Consider the following 14,072-nt stretch of genomic DNA (forward strand, 5'->3'; position numbering starts at 1 on the left):
GCTTTCAGGTAACTTCTGAGTAAGTTATTCCAGAACCAGTGGGATAAATTAAGCCTTTCCTCCAAATCTGAGATAAGCCCCTATCTCTTGCCTGCACCCACATCTCCCTGGGTGAGCGGGGGCCGGGCCAGGGCCACATCTCCCTGGCTGGCTGTCAGCGGAACCAGGAGCACAGCCAACCATTCACCCCCTCGCTGGGGACCCCCACCCCCCTCTAGTCTTTTTTCCCCCCTACACGCAAAATTTGCAGGAACTTAACACCTTCTTGACTTCTCTGTCGTGCGGTAAATGTTGTTTTCCCAAATGAGCGGGGGACAATGGGAAGAAACTGGCAGCATGACTGCACAAGCTCCAGTTCTTTGGCAAATCGGGTTAAAACCGAGCGAGTTGTTTATGTCCATCCCTTGCCATCGCAGTATTGCCACCCCTGCGAGGGCACCCCTCTGCTCCCGACGCAGAGGATGCAGCACTCTACAACTTCACGTTGAATTTTGCTGTTCAACTTACAGCTACCCGGCGCTCGATTCAAAGGCATCGAGCATAAGCGAAACCCTCAAACTCCAGCCAAAAAATCAGGCCCTGGGCGAGCGACGCTGAGTGTCCGAAGTGACCCAAGGCAGCGGGGAACAGGGGCTGCCTCTTGCTCCGCGCCGAGCCCCCGGGGATGTGCCGGCTCCCGGCTGGCCCGGGCATGGCCCCAGCTCTAATAAGATCAGTCCTGCAGCGTGTTTCCTGAGCAGCAGGAACAATGAGCCTCTGTCCCACATGCCGCCGCCGCAGCCAGAACAAGAACCAGACCAAAAAAAAAAAAAAATAGAGAGGGGGAAAAAAAAAATTAAAAAAAAGAAGGGAGGGGAGGAAAAAGATCTTCATCTTTCAGCAGAGCTGCACTCGTATTCACCTCCCGCTTTAGCAAACCTGAAATGCTCAGTGCCTACGCCCGCAGACGGAGGATAAGTTATCAGGGCTGGTGAACGACAATGTGGGGTTTTTTCCAGCACAAAGCCTTAACCACCCCCCTCCAGGGACCCCTTGGCCTCCTCTCGTGTCCGCATTTCCAGAGCCGGTGACAAATTCCACATCACCACAAAGGAATTTCCTTTCCCTTGCAGAGATAAGGGACCTCGCAGGGTGCAGCAGGGCGGTCACCCCTCCCTGGCTGGCATCTCCCCCTCCCCGGCTGGCATCTCCTCCCCGGCTGGCATCTCCCCTTCCCCAGCTGCCATCTCCTTCCTGGCCGGCATCTCCCCCTCCCCGGGTGGCATCTCCTGCCAGAGGGACTTGCCCTGCTGCCCCAGGGACAGGTAACGGCCTCCTCCCATTAGCAAATGAGGTCAGTGGTCCACACGTGGGGGATAACTAACTGGAGATCAATAAGTGGTTGGACACCAGACTGTCTTAAAATCCCATTTTGCTGTTGTTTAAGGCTGTCATGTAGATGACAGACACAGGTTCTTGGGGAATTTGATGTTTCTCACACCCTGGTGGCCAGGGCAAGCCAAAGGTTTGGCTCCCTGACTCTGCCTCCAGGCTGGCTCCCCAAAAACAGTCCGGGATCCTGCCCACAGCACAGCCAAGGGGCTTCAATGAAGCACTGATGACCTTAGAATCATAGAATCACAGAATGTGTTGGGTTGGAAGGGACCTTTAAAGGCCATCTAATCCAACCCCCCTGCAGTCAGCAGGGACATCTTCAACTAGATCAGACCTTGGACCAGCCGGGCTGCGTTGGCCCCACCGCTTGTGGGTTTGGCTTTGGAGAGGTTTTTTAGGAGACAAGCTCTCCTAAAAACTCCTTCAAGTGTGGCAGGAATCGTGTTTTTCCCCTGCTGCCTTTTTGCCTACAGCTTTCCCCCGGGCCAAGCGATTAGTTCGTGTGACTCAGTAGCTTTGATGGAGCAATGCTGATTTACACCAGTTGATGAGCTGCTCTGATTTTCTTATAGAAAATCACTGTTAGGCTGTTACACTTAACCTGTACTAAACTGTGCATGAATGATTTATTGTGTACTTCTCATGCAAATTACATTAATAGACTCTGTCATACATAGGAGAAGATGCTAGAAAATTACTAAAAGCTGCTACACTTAAAAACGTTTCAGAAGAAAATAATGTCTTATATTGTATTACCTGAGAAATACATCTGACTCTCCCCTTGAAGGCACGTACATGAGAGAACAGTGGGAAGGCTGCGTTGCGTTGCATTGTGCATGAAGCACCTTGAGGCTTTAACAGAAAAGCTACAAGAAGGATTTTAAAGGAATATATATCGATAACCAGAGCTGCATTACGGGGAAGGGGAGAAGTGTTTTCCTCACGTACCGCATTCAACCCGACTCATGATCCGGGAGCGTTTGATGACTTCAGGATCAGGCTGCAGAGAAGAAACAAACCAAAAGCAGTCCTGTCTAATTAACTGAACATATTTACATGTGTAAAACTCTCCTGTAGTCCTCGTAATGACTAATGCATAATTATGCACAGACAAATCCCCACAGTAAACACAAATATTTTTGTTTGTGATTATTTATCTCAGGAGAGCTTAGCAATTTGTCAGGGCTTTGCTGAGCGGCTCAGCTGAGCCGAGCGAGGAGTGGGCAGTGGGCGACCGCCCGGGGTCACCCCAGGAGCCATTGCAGCCATGCAGCCACAGAGGAGGGCAGCTTTTGGCTCACAGACCAGTTTTGCATCGAAAAAAATGGAGATTTGGGTCAAAACAATGTATTTTGCAAGTTTATTCCAATTTCACAGAAATACCATGGTTTCTCACAAGTTTAGAGAACATTCCCAACCTCTTCATGCTACAACCCTCTCTCTTATGTGCTGCCTCCCCCAGACTGTCGGGATGGGAACGGGCTCGTGTGTACTCATCGTGCCGAGATGTGACGGTACCAGGTGATGTTTGTGCACTAAGAAAAGCCATTTCCCTGTGGCTCCTTCCTCTGCCCGTGTTCAGTTATCTGAATTGCACAGCAGGTAACTGCACCGTTATCTGAACTGGCATCCTCAAGGATGCGGCAACCTCCGGCACCTTGTGGAGGGGATGTCTGTAGAGGGAAGGGATGTCCTCCAGTGGCCAGACCACTTGGTCCCTACTCTAAGAGAGGGCCAGCATGGACACAGCAGGTTCCTGTAGGGAAATATTGTATTCTCACAGTGCCTGCAGGAGAAGAGATGAAAAAACACATGGAAAAAAAAATTAATCCTCGTAGGCAATTTGGAATGAAGATTTTAGCTGGGATGGAGGGAGTCTATTGGCATGTCGGTCCATGCACCACACGCGCCGGGGAGCCAGGGGAGCACTGAACAGAGCAGAAAGCAAGAGCACTTGCAGGGTATGAAAATGTAGTTTTAAAGTCTTCCCACTGGCCTCAGCGGATGCCAGATTCTCTTTCATACTTTGACTTTGGCTTTTGTTGTCCTCTGGTTTGCCCCAGGGTGTTTCGCAGCTCAGCTGCAGGGATGGACAAATCTCGCCTAGGCACACGCCGACCGACGCGTGTTTGACATCAGGTCTGATGTCCCCTGGTTTCAGTGGGGCATCTGTATCAGAAAATCCGTAGTGCTTTGCTCTTACACAGCACGGGATGGTGGTCTGGAGAGATGTGGGGGAAGGAAAGCAGGAGGCAGCATTCCCAAGCCAACACGACGTCTCTTTGCGGGCAGGTACAGGCAGGGATGAGCGTGTTTGCCCGGTGCCCCGAGCTGGCTGGACGTGTGGGAGCTCTGATCCATCACCTGGACAGTCCCACTGGTGTCACGTCTCCTCCCTGACTGTGCCATCACCCTGCCTGGGAGTGGTGTGGGCATCTCACCCCGCACCGATGCCTGTTCAGCACAAAGAGTCTTCCCGAACCTCTCAGGAGTCACCAGGCTCTCGGTCTGCTCTCGAGTCCTCTGCGCCATGTCATCTTAATCCATGGAGCCATGCAACCCCTAGTGACAAATTCGTCACTGAGTCAATGGCTTTCCTCCTAAAATCCTCTTCAGGGAACAATTCTCCTATGTCTGATACGGTGACTAATTGATAACTTTCTTTAAGGGGACTGCACGATAACTTTCTTTGAAGCAGTATATTATGATCAGTGGGTTTTCCAAGGAGCGTGCTGCTCTCTTAATTCTCACCTTCATTATTTTAATACCCCTGTAAAATGGATTTCTAATGGATCTATATTGCCATAAAACTTTAGGGATGGTGGGTGGGTGTCAATAAATTCTTTGCAATCCGAGCCACTCCGCCAGCGGGTGGGGAGCAGAGTGAGAGGCTCTGAGGAGAAGCCAGGTCTTGACTCAGGACTGTGGCTTCCAGCGGCGTGACCTTCCCTGATTTGACCCCGTCCTGCTGTCTCTGAACACCTTGCAAAACTTCATTAAGCAACATGACTAGTATCTGTCACAAGCAATTCGTTCTCTCCCACCTCCTCACCCCAGGGATAAATCATATCAGCTCTGTCAAGAATACAGAAGCCGCCCTAGGTACAATCCAGCCCCAAGTGTTGATACCTGGTACGTCTGTGCGGAATAATAGTCATCACATCAGAGCTTTTTCACCCAAAGATCCCAAGGCAGGCAGTAAATGTACGTTATACTGGCATCAACCCCCTTCAAAACGTTCTCTGCTACCAAGGGGATGGAAGGCAGCAGCCGCTATCCCCACTTAATCAAAGAAAGAAAGAAGTGGATGTTATGGGCCTCTGAAAATATGCGGTGACTTTAGAGAGGTCAAATTTGCCCAGGACGCTGGGAAAAACTCTTTTACCGTTGCATCCATTACCTGGTCTCACGAAAACCGCTCAAGAATCTTATTTTTGTCTCACCTGGGTTCTTGGGCTATGACAACTCATTTTTACCTTGGACATCAAAGCAGAGGGCCCAGCAATTGCTTAGAAACAAGCTGCAGCCGTAGGCGTTTGCCAGGCTGCCATCCTTTGCCCTGAGGAGCTCCTAGGATCGGCATGTGCTGGAGGGAGGGTGATCCCTGTGCTTCCCAGCGCGCGGGGTACAAAGGAGTCCCCTCCCAGGGGTGTAGGGGATCCATGTCTGACGCGTTGGCTTGTTTCAGTGCTAGAATTTGAGGTCAGATATGTCATTTATAGTGTCCTGCTGCAAAACCCCACTGACGGCTGCTGTTTGTGTCAGGAAATGCTGTTTGGCTGCCACCGGCATTGCAGGGGCGGTGAGGGGACAGCGTCTGGCCTGAGGACTTGGTTTTCTTTTTTTCCTTAAGTATTTCCAAGTCCTTTAACCGCTGTTTTGATAGCTGGTGGGGTGCTAGAAGATATTCTGCTCCCTGCCACTTGTTTCAGAAGAATTTTCACCCCTTGGGTTTTTCATCCTGGTGCAGCTGTTTGAGCTATCCATGTCAAAAAAGGTCAGACTGGTATATACAGCAAATTAACCTTTTCGTGGACTGCCTCCAACTCTGCTTTATTTCCATCGGGATAAGAGACTTGCAAATAGGTAGGAAAATCAAAAGCGTCTTGAGCGCGCCAGGAAAACAGCTCCAGTGCTTTCCATGTGTGAGGCTCTGTGTGGGATGACGATAAAAATCGAAAAATCTGAAGGAGACTCTGAAAATCCTTTTTTTGAAAGGCTTTCTCAGCAAAGAAGCGCTGGCACCTTTTTCCCAGTTCACTGAAAGGTTGGGTAATCGGGCTTTTTTTCCCCTTTCTGCTGCAGGATTTTTATTACAGACACTTGGCTTGGCGTCCCCCCCGTCAGCCTGCCAGTGCCAGATGCAACAACTTCAGTATTTTACTGGGGCTTTGCACACTCGGTGGTGGGTTTTCTGAAACATCTGCAGCTGCGTCTGGATGAGGAGCGCACTCTGTGCCAGCAGAACAGGCGGTGACTTCCCTCGGCTTGTTCCAGCCCCCTTGTACCAATAAACGTTGTCCACGAAGGTAAAAACCTGAGCAAGAGAAACCTATTTTTGGAAACACTTTGACTATCAGGAGCATGATGCACCTCTGCAGGTTTTTCCAGCCTCTAGAATGAACTTGGGGTGCTGCGTTCACACGTTACAACCTCTAAAATGTTGCTGATTCTCCCCCTGAGTAAGCTATAGGGTAAGCTGTAGGGTGAGCTATAGGGCCAAGTCCTGGGCTCTGCCCCCTCTGTTCAGGGTAGATTATGTATTTGATGTTAGGCAAGTATTGATAATAAGCAGAACATGTTATGGCAGCTGTGTGTGCTGTGGCAAGGAGGGTAGAGAGTCATGCGCTTCTTGCTTGCTTTTTGGCCTCGGGACACTTGTGTTCTTGTTTATACAATAGCTCTGCTCAGAGAGCAAGAATAAAAAATACCTTGTTTTCCCCCGCGCCAGATTGCTGTTTAGCATCGTGCTACATCTCTCTCGTGGGAAATACAGGTCCGAGACTCTCAGGTGGGGGAGGGAATTGAATCCAGATGTTACGTTTTCTGGGCAAGTGTCTGAAGTAATGGGTTATTACACAAAAAAAAGGGGAACCAGCTCATCCAACCCAGGGGTAATAGATGGGCTCTCAGGCTCCCGTGATGCTGCTTGCCACAGTGGCCTCGCTGATGTTAAATGTCTGTGCCAGAGATGGGGAGGAACTCGGGGTACCAGTTCAGGAGTCCCTTCAGCTTCTGGGCCAGTGCCACAGAGAAGGCATTTCGTAGCTGGATACAACCACCCTGGGGCTGGTTGTCTCAAGTGGGGGCATGTTCCCACCAACTGGGCAAAGAACAGTTATTCTTTTTGCATGAAAATGCGGGGAGAGAAACATAAGTTAATTAAAATGAGTTTTTCCATAAAAGGAATGACCTGTAAGTTCATTTAAGCATTCACCCTAAGGATGCAGTTGTTGGTAGGGTGGCCAGGAGGGATGTTTGTGTCCTTCAGAGGGAGGGGACTAAACACAAGTGTCTTGCACGTCCCCAACTCCTTTGGAAATTTGGCCAAGAGCCCGTTGTGTCCTGGAACTTGCCCTCCCAGTGCGGCCATACATAAACCCCTGCCCCTGGGCATCAGCTCAGACACAGGAGGGCTTTCGAGGTGTAGCTTCACCTTGTCTGGGCTTTAGGACATCCTCTTCAGCCTCAGAGACCAGCCTCCCCTCCAAGGCATGAGGTTGCATTTATCATCAAAGCATGGCTAGTGCTGGTGTCCGGCTTTGAGCCAAATTTTGTGTGTGCTTGTTACTGCTTGGTGAGAAGTGCTCGTGGACTGGTTTGAGCCGCTTTTGCACTTGGTTGGATCACAGAAAAATAAGCAAGAGGTGTAAAGTCTGCAGTGGAGGAACGCTTTGCGTGAAGACCTCTGCTCAGCTTCGCTTTGTCCCTCTCAGCAAAGAAAACACCCTATCTGCGTGGTTCCTCACACTCGGGTCCATCCATCCGACATGTCCAGCCCCCTGTGAACATTTTGGTCGCAGCCCTTTCCCCAAGACACGGGCGTAGGAGGAAATTTGAGGTTTAGGAGGCGGCAGTGCAAGCGCAGGAATTCCTCCTCCTCTGCCAGCAACGAACCGCTGGCATCGTATGTCCCTTTCCCTTCCCTTCACACTCCATCACATCTGTTCTTACTCATGTGTGACCAAAAAAAGGCCACCTGAGCGCTGGGGGGAAGGAGAGAGTTCAAAGGCAGCAGCGCATGCCTGAAGAGATGGCTCCCATGCCGGAGCAGCTCCGAAAAATAAACCTCGAGGAGAAGCCTGTGCCCAGCCGTGGTCCTGTGATGGTGGCTTGGCTCAGGACAAGGGAGCTGTTAGGGGGACAGATGGACCGTACGTGGTGACAGCGGTCACCAGCCCCTGCAACGCTGCAGCCCATGGCACCGGGGCTGCAAACGCCCCCAGGGCGCGCAGAGGGCAAAACCCGGGAGGGAGACCAGTTCAGGGGAAAAAAATCGAATTTGCATTGGATAAAGCCCTGCGTTTCGTGGTAAAAGAGCTCAGGTTTACCAGAATGCGTTTTTACCCGTCACTGATAGTATTTTCGAACACGGGTATCAAACACAAGGGGCTCTCTGTGTCTGTGCGGCTGAGGTTACATCCTGCTTTTTGTGGTAATTTCGCCAGGGCCAAGAAAACGTATTAGTACACAAATCACTTGCAGTTTTATTCCGTTTTGACATTTCAGGGTCTCCAGCAACTTGGCATCACCCTGCAGAGCCTGCCATTCTTGGAAATATTTGTGTGTTAAAAGTGTGTTTTGAATTACAAATATTTGTGCGTTCACAAAAAAACCCCGTAATTTCGGGCCCCGTTTGACCAGGAATGGTTCCTTTGTGCGATGGCCAGGCAGAGCTGTCGGTGGAGGGCAGCCTCCGGCCGGGTGGATGGTGAGGATGAGGATGCTCGTCCCCATACGCAGGCGAAAAAGGCACGCTTGGCTTTTATCTGTTCGACTTCTTTGGGGGTTGGTGGCTTTTAGCAGAAGAGCAAAATCTCTTTCGAAAGCGGCAGTGTGGCAACCTCCCGCTGCTCTGGGGAGGTCTTTGTGGGAAGGAGTCTATAGGTGCTGACCTACATTTAAGGAAGAGGAGGGAGATGGGGAGCTGCCGGCTCCGGTGCTGCTCTCGGGGTTGCACGAGCCAAGGAGCACAAGGGCATCTTCGCTCTACTCCAGCTCTGCCACCGTCGTGGTGGCTGGATTCACTCCTGGGAAAAGGTGCCAGACGGACACTCAAAACATAGCAGGGAAAAAAAAAAAAAAAGCCTTGTTCATAATAATTTTTCCCTTTCTTTGTGCTGATGAAGTACAAATGGGGCATTTAAATCCGATTTTTATAACATTTCGCGTATATGTAGATCATGGTCTGACCTGGAGAAGACACTTTGTTCTGACTACAACGATCTGATTTTTTTTTTTTTTTGGGTCTTCTGTTGGATATATTCTGTTGGATTCTGGCACAATATGGGCTCCCTCCAGTGGTCAAGGAACTCGGGGCTCCTGCTGGCGCTTGCCCAGTTGCCGGAGCGGGCAGGGTGGCTTTGGTTCACAAATCTGAATAAAAGTCAGACTAGGACTGTATTTTTTTTTTTTTCTTATTTTCCCCCATCTCCCACTGTTTGTGCGTGTGTGAGTCTCATCCCACTCGCAATAGTAAACGCCCTGCTCTGGAACCCACACTCAATTAATATTTAAGTGGAACGGCCTGCGCAAATAACGATTGGGGCTTTAGATTTCCTCGCAGTTCCCGAAACGTTGGCTGCGGAAGGAGGAGAGGAAAAGGGAGAGGAGCGAGAGCCGGAGAGGATCTGCTGAAAGACCCAGACGCAACAATTTTTAGCAAAAAAAAAAAAAAAAAAAAAAAAAAAAGACTAATTTTTGCATTCCGCTCTTCCCGTGGTACTCGGGAGAGTAGATCCCAGCTTTCTCCTCAAACCTGCGCACGATTAATGTGGTTATTGTTGGGGGGGGGGGGGGGGGGGCGGTGGCGAGCCAGTCCCCCTGAAACGTGACGTTCCCCCCTCCCCTCGCCCAGGCACACGATCCCCAGCCGTTCCCTGCTTTGGAAAATGTAAAATATTGGAATTATTTTTGGTAGGCACCTTGGTAAGGGATGTGCAGTCCTCCCTGCCCCCGATGGCTGGCCGGGGGGGGGGGGGGGGGGTGTCAGCCTAGCGCCGGGGGGGCTAGCAGAGCGCGTTGAAGGGCTGGGCCATGCCTGTAGGTACAGGTATAGTCTGTCCCAAGTGTATGTATCCATAGGGGTGTATATATCCATGGGGGGGGGGGGTACTGGGGGTGCTTCTGGTGGGATGTGGGCCCAGGGGGTGCAGCAGGACCCTGTTTCACCCCCGCCTACCCGCCCCCGCCACGCTGGGGTTTGTGCAGCCTGGGGCTTTTTTGCACGGGGGGGTGAATGCACCGACACTGGTTTGCACGGGGGGGTGTGTGTGGTGTGAATGCATCGACGGCCGTTTGCACGGGGGGTGTGTGTGAATGCACAGTCGTTTGCACGGGGGGGTGTGTGAATGCACAGTCGTTTGCACGGGGGGAGGGATGGTTAAAACACAGACACTCATTTGCAAGGGGGGGGTGGTGGTGGTGAAGAAGCGCCACTCATTTGCGTGGGGTGGTGAATGCGCCGACAGCCCTTCGCGGTTGGGGGGGTGAAGCCCCTCTGCACCCCTTTGCGGGGGGGAGGTGGTCGCTCTCCCGTCTCCCCCCCGCCTCCCCCGCGGGGCGTGTGAACGCACCGACACTCATTTGCACGGGGGGGGGTGTGTGGTGAATGCACCGACATCCTTTTGCACGGGGGGGTGTTTTAAATGCACCGTCCCTCATTTGCACGGGGTGTGTGTGTGAAGTCCCTCTGCACCCCTTTGCGGGGGGGGGGATGGCCGCTCTCCCGCCGCCCCCCCCCCTCCCCCCCCCCCCCCCGCGGGGCGTGTGAATGCACCGACACTCATTTGCGGGGGGGAAGGAGGCGTGTGAAGCACCTACACCAGTTTGCACGGGCGCGGTGCGAAGCCCCCCTGTACCCTTTGGTTGGGGGGGGGGTGGCCGCTCTCCCGGCCCCCCCGCGGGCTGTGTGAATGCACCGACACCGGTTTGCACGGGGTGGGGGGGTGAACGCACCGACATTCATTTGCGAGGGGGGGTGGATGTGAGCGCACCGACACCCGTTTGCGCGGGGGGGTGAACCCCTCTGCACCCCTTTGCTGGGGGGGGGGGGGGGGAGCCGCTCTCCCGCCGCCCCCCCCACACACAGCGCGCGCCGCCGCGGCGGGGGGAGGGGGCGTGGCCAGCGAGCGCGCGGCCTCGCCGCTCTTTGGCTCCGGCCGCCGCGCTCATTTGCATGTGGCGGGGGCTCCCCTGTCACGTGGCCGCGCGCGGGCTGGAGGGGCGGGGGCGGGGGCGGAGGCGGAGGCGGGGGGGGGCAGACTTCCTGTTTGAGGTCAGCGCGGGGAGGGGAGGGGAGGGGGGAGCGCGCGGCGAAGCCTCCCCGCGGTCTCGCGCTGCCTGGCGGGGCTCTTGTCAGTTAGCAACAAAATGGCCGCGGCGGCAGCAGCTCTGCTCCCGAGGACGGCGGCGGCGGCGGCCTCCCTGGCGGTGGCGGTAGCGGCAGCGGCGGCGGCGGCGGCGCGGAGGAGCGGGGGAGCGGCCCGGCAGCACTGAAACTGAAGCCTGCCTGCGAGCGGACGAGGCGAGAGCGAGCGGGAGAGACGACGAGAGGCGCTGCGGGCCCCCCCCCTCACCCCTTCCCCCTCAGCCCGGCTGACTGAGCGACTCTGCCCCAGGCGCGGCTGCTGCAGCCCCCCCTTGGGGAGACGCTGCCGCCTCGGCCTCCGGCCTCCTCCCGCCTCCCCACCGGGGTCCCTGCCCCACGGCAAGGGGCTCCGCTGCCGCAGCCTCGCCCCCCCCTCCCCGGCCCGGAGAGCCTGCCGGATCCCTCCGGAGGAGAGGGAGAGAGCCCGTGGGATCACTCTCCTCCTGCCCCCGGATCCCCCGGGCGAGCGAGGCAGACGAGACTGTTGGGTTTCCCCCGCTCCCCCCGTCGCCTCCCACCCCACACCCTCCGTGAAAGACTTTGCTGGATCCTCCTCCTCGGGTCCCCTCCCCGCGCTCGCTCCTTCCTGCCAGAGCGGCTGCTGGATCCTCCTCCTCCCGCCCCAGAGACGGCCGGATCGCGCCGCCGGGGTCCCTGCCAGAGAGACGCGGATCCTCCTCCCCCGAGAGACTGCTGCGGGTCCGCCGCCCCTCCTCGGAGCGCCCCGAGACCCGGCGGGATCCTCCTCCTGCCCGGAGCCCCATGTGAGACTCCGCATCCCCCCGTGGCTCCGTGGTTTGGTGGTGTTTTGTTTTATTTTTCTTTTTTTTTTTTTAAAGGGGGGGATCCATCTTAAAAACTATTTGCTGGGTCCCAGTTTCTCTTTTTAATTTGCACTTTTAAAAACAACAAAAACAAACCCTCAGATGCTCCTCCATGTGGACTGAGAACCCATCAAGACACACACACGAGAACTCATCCCGATCAACTCCAAATCCTGGCTTTCGTGGGTTTTGCTGCAACACATAAAAGCAAGCTTGTATTTAAGACACACTCGTGCAAAAATCTAGCTGGGGACCGTAAGGTGTATTTTGTCTTGGTTTCTTCGTCTTGGTTTTTTTTTTTTTTTGCTTCACTGGAAATCAAAAGCTTGTTTTGGAATTGGACCTGCTTTTGCTGCACTTCTCTGGGCTGGATAACACTGAAGCTCTTTGCTTTTCTACTTGGATAGTGTTTTCCTGTTGATCTGTTGGTTTTTTTCTTCTCCTGTGTGGCAGACTTTTTTTTTTTTTTTGAGGGGGGTAAACAAACGACAACAACAACAAAAAAAATCTTAATTTTTTTTGGCCGTGTGAGATTTTTTTCGTATTCACATTCGTGAAATTACGGGTACACTTACAAAAAAAAAAAGAAGCATTAAAATAAGAAAGGAACACGTCAGAAAGACCCCTACACGGTAGACAAAATACTCACTTGTTTCCTTACAGCAAGACTGAATCGAAAGCTGCCAAAGAGCCCCATAAAGAAAAGACTAAAAGGTAAGAAGGGGTGATAACCTCCCTTAATCTGGGCATGGTAGAAGTTAGCAGTGGAAGAGACTTGCTAAGCCAATGCATACCTCCTTTTCTCACAAGTCTAAACCGGATTTTTAATTATTTTTTTTTCCACTGCTTGTTAGTCAGTGAATCAAGTAACACCACGGAACACTTCAAAATCCATTTATGTTTATCAGATATCGTTTTTTTTTTTTTCTTTAAAGAACTTGTGGAAATATTTTTTTTTTACACGCTAGAATTAATTCGGTATTTTTCTGAATTTCTGAACTGAGAACATTTTCTCAGTTCAAATAGCAGTTGTGGGCAAAATAGCGAACAGAAGTGCCATTTGTTGACCGCTTGTGTTGCAGACATGACCGTGTGCACTTGCTTTATAAATTACACGTGTGAAAATTATTGCAGGGCGTGTTGGAAATGATCCCAAGTCTGGAAAATGAGTGGTTTGGGGATGGTCAGCAGTGCTGAGCAGATGAGGCTCCAGCTTTGTCCTTCGTGGCTGCTTTTCTGTTAAAAGTTAAGGTCTCGAGATCCGTTTTTTTTCTTTCTTTCCCCCACCCCGTAATGAGATTATGGGGAACTACTGTAATTTTCTCCTGAGTATTCAGAGAGAGATCTTCGTCTAAACCTGAAATGTCGTCCGGTGGGAGAGAGAATATTGAACAGAATTTATAGTTGTAACTGCAAGGCTGAGGGGGAAGAAAATGGGGAGGGTTCAGTTGTTAACCTGAGAAATCCTGAAGCACTGGAAGTTTATTAATTGTTTGAATCTTTTGTTTGTATCACAAGTTTGTGTCAAAGGTTAATCTTCTTAATATGTAATTAGTTGAAGGTCCAATTATGGGATTTATTGAACGCAATTGTGTTTTTTCTCCCTCTTTTTCCATTAAATATAATACTGCTAGTCATACTTTGTGGCTGCTTTATTTTCTGCTAAAACTTGAGTGCATCTGTGGGAAGATACTTGTTCAATTAATACGATAGCCAGTTTAAATTTAGAAATAATCTATAGTACGTCATACCATGTCTGTTGCATATTTTTCCTCTCCTATGCATATGTATGCATCTGACGATTTACGCTAATTTATATACTGAGATTTACTCTGGACATCAGACCGGTTAAGGTAATTAAAAAGCCAATAAATCCCGCTGTTAGTGGGCTGCTTGATGATGCAGAGCTTTAAATCAGGTGGACGTTGGCGGTGCTCTGTGGACCTGAGGACAATGCGAGTGTGGAGGAGCAGGAGAACATCTGCACTCGCTGCTCTGGGGTATTGCTTCGGAAGAAAGTCACGTCCTTTAAATCCTGCCCTTATTACATACGGCGGGTGGGTTTTTTTGGATTGACCTGCGACTGACAATTAAAATGTAGTTTCCTATGGGGTATTACTTTTTATCGCTTGAAGAAAGTAGTGGAAAGGTACACACAGATTCTCACTGCTTCCCCCGTATGTTTTCCAAGGAAGTAGTGGGTGACTTGCGGTGGGTGCAGCCTGTGCTTAGCAAATCACATCGTTTTCCATAATTGCGGTTCTTCAAATTCAGAAAGCCCTGGG

At 51.9% G+C, this 14,072-nt stretch overlaps 1 protein-coding gene across 1 annotated transcript in view; it reads left to right on the forward strand.

Annotated features, from left to right (window-relative positions):
- The first annotated feature begins 10,889 nt into the window (after window positions 1-10,889).
- The window catches only part of TNRC6C (trinucleotide repeat containing adaptor 6C), a 103,248-nt gene continuing 100,065 nt past the window's right edge, over window positions 10,890-14,072 (forward strand). Inside the window, 1 exon segment of the mRNA XM_054221149.1 lies at window positions 10,890-12,501. The gene's annotated coding sequence lies outside the window, so the exon portion shown is untranslated.

Source organism: Rissa tridactyla, chromosome 15 (genome assembly GCF_028500815.1).
Source record: "Rissa tridactyla isolate bRisTri1 chromosome 15, bRisTri1.patW.cur.20221130, whole genome shotgun sequence".
NCBI lineage: Eukaryota > Metazoa > Chordata > Aves > Charadriiformes > Laridae > Rissa > Rissa tridactyla.